This window comes from Maylandia zebra, linkage group LG22 (genome assembly GCF_041146795.1).
Source record: "Maylandia zebra isolate NMK-2024a linkage group LG22, Mzebra_GT3a, whole genome shotgun sequence".
Taxonomy (NCBI): Eukaryota; Metazoa; Chordata; class Actinopteri; order Cichliformes; family Cichlidae; genus Maylandia; species Maylandia zebra.
Genome location: NC_135187.1, coordinates 28,771,968 through 28,778,212, shown reverse-complemented (window position 1 = coordinate 28,778,212; position 6,245 = coordinate 28,771,968).

The following is a 6,245-nucleotide window of genomic DNA, read 5'->3' as shown; positions in this document are numbered from 1 at the left end:
CTATATTTAAAGACAGACAAATCTGAATGCAATGTTATGTATAAGTCTCTACACTAACATGGTGGATATTACCACTGTGTGGCTGTAAGTGCAGCCATCACACCAATACAACGATTTCTATGCTGTCACAACACACAGTAGCTATAATAGATATGAACACCATGTCTGCCAGAGTCCATGTGCCTAAGAAATGAAATAAACCCGGGTAAAGCAACAAAAATGGCACCAAACAGAATCAGAAATTATGGTTCCCCTTTCTTATATTAAAACATTCCACCTTAAAACAATGAAAAATAAATTAGATGACTCATTACTGAGTGGTTTAGTGAAGAAGGCCCTGGAGTGGTACAGGATTAGGATCCAAATGCAGGCTCAAGACAGCTGAATGAACAGAAACCAGAAGGTGGGTAAAGTAAACCAAAAGCTCACGAATGTAACAGACTGACACCCACCTGGGTCCACTCAGGCCCCGGTGGGGTGGAAACATCAAGAGGGAGGGACTGAAAAGCAAAATGAATACAGGGAGCAAATTAAGGGGAAAAATTGGAAAAGGTCGACCAAGCCACAGAGCTAGGTGGTGGAGCAGTTTATGGACCCAGTTGGGGGGCCGGTGGTGGAGATGAATTTTGTGGTAAATTACAGCAGAGTTTTGTTGCTTTCATGTTTATATATTTATTTTAACGTACATACAAGCGTTGCAGCTTCACTGTAAATGCGTTGGAACCAGCGTTAATTAGAGATGTGAGTTTGCAGTTCACATAACACATGCAGAGACTGAACAACCAACCTTCCAATTAGTAGATGACCTGCTCTAGCTCCTCCTGCAGCCACCCCAGTAGCTGAAGAGCAACACAGCCCAGTTATGATGTCTCATATATGGAATAACTAGTGATTCGTTTGCAGAGATAAGTGCATGTTTGAAGAGGCGTGGCCTACAATTGGGACAAAAAGGAAGGTTATGGAACCAACAGCTGTCCAAATCTGAAAGGTAAAAATGGTGGACATAAAAAATGAAATAAATTAATACATCTTTTATTTGTGATTTGTAATTTATACCAGGGGCTGCAAGGTGAGTCAACTGTCCATATTGTAACTGGTTCAGGGCAAGATTGCAGACAGTTTGTTGCACTTTTGGAGAAGCATAATGGTGAATATGGTGACATAAGCTACCACAAAGCATTTTCACCTTAGACACTGAACCTGACATTTGATTGACTTGTTCAAGCTTTCTCTCACTTAAATAAGATAACTGAAAAACTGAAGATAAAGTAATTAAACTATATGCAGTGTATCAATAGCACACTGTATAAAGTTAAAAATCCTTTGAATTTTGCAAAAACATGTTTTGTTGAAAACTGGTTTTGGGAATGTTTATGAAATAGTGATCAAATCTTGGCATTTTTGCTGCGTATTTCACATTTTCATCCTCCAATTTTCACTTACATCTACTCTCACCAGTAACAGTTTATTTAAAAAAAAATCAAGTTAATATTGAGTGGAACTGAGATCAGCTTGTTGGCATGCCCTGTGGCCCTGTAAAAAAGTGAACTGCCCACCCCTGTCCTAACATCTGTGTAGTCTCCTCTCAGTACGAGCTGTTTACTACAGTGTGAGTAAATCAGGAGTGCTGGCAAGATATTTCTTCCTTCTCCACAGCCCCCCTCCATCTGGTGGTGCCTGAGACGAACTTAGCTGGCCTCTGCCAAAAACTGACCCTGGTTAGAAACATATGGGGATAAATCTGCAGTAAGATGAGAAAAACACAGTGATGGAAGTGGAACCCATATACTCCTAATTAGAAAGCAACCCACAGCATGAGAATAGGGTGACGGTGGAGTGCGAATGAAAACTGAACATCCACGATAGCCCTGAAACACGTATGATTCATGCTCTTTAACTGTTACTGTTCATGTTTAACATCCCATTTTTTTAAAACCAGAAATGCAAGAAATTGACGTGGATGATACCAAACTCTTTGTCAAATGCAAAAGCTTTTTATAAACTTGAGTTATTTTTTTATGCATTTTTAAATGTATTTATGTCATTTCCTCTTCTATAAAGCTTTCAAAGGGGTTTTCTTTCCTCCTAATTTGAGATTCTGAAGGAAACCCAGCAAACTTGACCCAAGACTCATCTTGAAGCAGGTAAGAAGCCGAATGTGTTCATAAACCAAGCCATCGACCAGCGGTTCATAAATGCAGCCATTTAAGAGTCTAAACAGCTCCACTAATCAGCAGCGTCTGGATCTGTAGTTGCTCTATATTTAGCTCATAGCTCAAGTCTCAGCCCACCTACAGAACTGTTAATGCATTTCTGGAGATGCTCCGAGAGGAAAGTTTAATAATGGCAACTTCTCAGATTAGTCTCCATGGTAATGACACAGAATTCACTGTGCGATCGCTCTTCTCATCATGGCTGCACAGACACAAACATATTTCTGAAGGCTGCACGCGGGAAGAATTTCTCTGCATATGATCTGAGCTGACAGAAAAGACATATGACAGAAAATGTCCACAGTGATGAGTGAGAGAAGTTGGAAATTCAACCCAGATGGATTAACTGACTGACAGCCGAGTACTCTGATTGGTTAACCCCAACCCAGTTGGAAATACCAGCCACAAACAGGAGATACATTAATGTCAACTAACTGGTTTGTGCTAGTTGACAAAATGTTACTGTTTATGTAATGCTGCACAGCTAAGAGCACTGAATAAAGTACATTAACCTTTTATTTCTCTTTTTAGCGTCCTGGTGGCATCAAGTTCTTCAGATGAGCAACAGAATTATTTTTATTACGTCTTTTTTTGTGTGTTTAAAAAAAGAGAAAATAAACAACTTTCTTCACCTACTGAGAAACCAAGACCAGCCAACAGTGCAATGGAAACTGAGAAAAATGATCTGCTGATGCACAAATGTTTCTGTGTGGGTTTGTTCTAGTAAAGGAGTGCTAGTGTAACGCTGTCTCCTTGTTTTGAAACTTGAATGCCACAGAAAATATGTAATTTAAGTTAAAGTACTTCATCAGACCTATTTTGTTACATTACAGGAATGTAACTAATAGAAGGATTGATTTTATTTAATACTCTGGGAAACTATGTTGCAGTCTTCTTAAGCTATTATCAGACAACATGATGAACATGAGAAGCCTGATCTGGAAGAGGCACGACGACGGAAAATAGTCCCATATATCTATAACAATGCCATATAAAAGACAGATGCTAGGCAGAGAACCATAGATGTAGCGACTCCTGGTTGTACAAAACGGCCAACTTTATGTTGGAATATAAGCATAAAATAACTGCTGCAAAGAGACACATTACAGATGAGCTGCAATTATTTGTAAAACAATCTGAAATTGAATGCAGTCTGTTCGAGTCAGACCAAATTTTGGAGACCGGTTGCCTCCCACCAGGTGACCTGTACAACCGCTTTGCAACAACAGCCTCTATGGCAGGGGTCTCGAACTCCAGGCCTCGAGGGCCGGTGTCCTGCAGGTTTTAGATCTCACCCTGGGTCAACACACCTGAATCAAATGATTAGTTCATTAGCAGGCCTCTGGAGAACTTCAAGACATGTTGAGGAAGTCATTTAGCCATTTAAATCAGCTGTGATGGATCGAGGACACATCTAAAACCTGCAGGACACCGGCCCTCGAGGCCTGGAGTTCGAGACCGCTGCTCTATGGAGAAAACAAAGTCCCTGCAATCACTGGCAACCACCAGGGAGGAGAATGATGCCGTGCTGTTTTTACTCTAGTGTGACACACTTGGGTCCGTTGATCTTTGACTTCTGTAACCTGATGGCCTTACAGTCTTAAGCTTGTCCCCACTCCTTTATGTTGTGAATTATGGTTTCCATTACTGACCTTGTGACTGACAAGTCGCTACCACGCGAGCACGCAGGCTGCCTCAGCTTCTTAGATTTACACTTTATTTGTTGTCTGGGATTTCAAAAGATCGAGGTATTGACGAGGAAAACTCAAATCAAGACTTCACATATGGATTGCACTACTGATGTCACTGATGATGTTGCAGTAACACCGTCCGTCTTTTACGGTCTTGAGTCTATAGCTGTGGTTTATGACAACAGTGGCTGTGGCAGATAAGATATGAGAATTTAAAAAAAGCTGAGCTGGAAGGGTTAGAGACAAACATCTAGTCCAGGGACAGGCAACTCCAGTCCTCAAGGGCCGGTGTCCTGCAGGTTTTAGATGTGTCCTTTATCCATCACAGCTGATTTAACTGGCTAAATGACCTCCTCAACATGTCTTGAAGTTTCAGGCAGAGAGGAAGTGCATCAGATTGATGGATGATTGTTAGGCTGATTACAATCAGAATTACAGGTTTGCTGCAAGTTAATGAAGCTTGGGGGCTAATAATTCAGTGCTGATGTTTGATAAGAAACCTCATTTAAACTCAAAGGCATGATGCTGAAGTCTGTTCTGGGTGGTCTCACTCCTGGGATGGTCAGTATACTGTTTGGGACAAAGATGAGATTAAAATATATATATTAATAAAACATCTTCAATAAAATGTGTTTGAAGTGCTTGTTTTTAAATCCAGACACTGTTTCCATAAGTACTGCCTGCGTGCCACCTTAAAAAGAAATTCCCTCATTTGGAGCTCTGAAGATGTTGATGGACAGTACGATGCATGAAATGTCCTGTAAAGGTTTTGATGAAATATTTAGTCAACAATGGCCAAAACGAGATGAGACCCAGGCGTGTCCGTCATTACGGTTTTAGCTCTCATCCTCCTCCCTTACAGCTTTCTAATTGGCCAACAACCAATTAGAAAGCTGTAAGCCACAGCAGGTCTGTGAAAATGCTTGTCAAACGTCTTCAGTAGCTCTGAGGGAACTTCGCTAACAAACATGTGGCGTTTGTAAGACAGGCAAGTGTTTGGTTTGATCGACGAGGATAAAATTAATACTTTCTAACACGTGCCGTGTTTCTCAGGCAGGCCAGTCTGAAGCACACAGAAGGTTCACTTGCTTCTTAATGCTCCAGTTTTCTGCTTTTCATTTTCAGCTCTTCTTCTGGGCCCTGTAAGGCATCCACGGTGAATTAGTGGAATCTGTGCTCCAATACTAGGGATGCAAACCAAAACACGATTCTTTGCCTCCATAGACAGGACGCAATCATTTGGAGTAAAACGCAACTGAAACAGTGTCAAATTTATTAACACTTTATAATACAGTCTGTGACTAAGGATGTCATCCCACTTTATTTGAAATTACAGTGTAATTATATTTATTTGAATATATCGAAAGGTAGATACGCTAGAATAAGGACATAAAAAGTCAAGTTTTTAAAGGAAACAAAAAATTATACTCTAAGTAAATGCAACTAGCGCATGATTTCTTGATAATTTAACAGAAAAACTATTTTTCCCCATCTTACACCATAAGTACACAAAGGACAACTGAATAACACAAAACCCGTCACACATATCAATATAATGAATATTAAATAACAATGTAGGAGAATAAAGATGCAACAAAGCCAAGGTTAAGACACTCCATAATACAGCCTCTGTCCCAAAAAGTACTGAAAAATTACTTATGCACTGCTTGTATTTATTTACAGTATGGTTGTTTTAAAAACCTGACCTGTTACCTTCTTATTCTACTGTCTAAGTATTAGTAAATATACTTACATTTTCACTTCAAATACAATACACTGAAATTCCAGTTAATTACATGGGGAATTACGCTATTTTAAGCTAAATAAGTATTATTAGTTATTCAAATAATTAATTATTAAGGAAAAGATTGACATGTAATCAAAATTACTTAAAGTCAGTAGGATACGTTTAATTGCTACCTTTGCTTTGTTATTTAGGTTGATTTTCAGGTCCAGCACATTTGAAAGTGAGAGTGTACTGCACCGTCTGTCGGCCAGAAGCTCAGAGTGCACACTTTGATATCAACAACTGTGTTTAAGAGAAAATATGTTTTTACCATATGAATGCAGGAGGACCCACCCAGAGCTACAGTTCATTTTTAAATGAGTTGCACATTGAGCTGATAGGCGCTCATGCGCAGAATCTATTAATAGTCTAACAAATAAATGCATAGATAAACTCATCAGTACCGGGGGCATGAGTTTGGAACTGTTTGCATTGTATGCAGGAGAAAACATCACAGCACTAAAACAAAAAGAAGTCCATTGAAATACATCTATAAAACCTGCATTTTTACTGTCTACAACTTTATATGAATACAAACTCTTTCATGGTACAGTT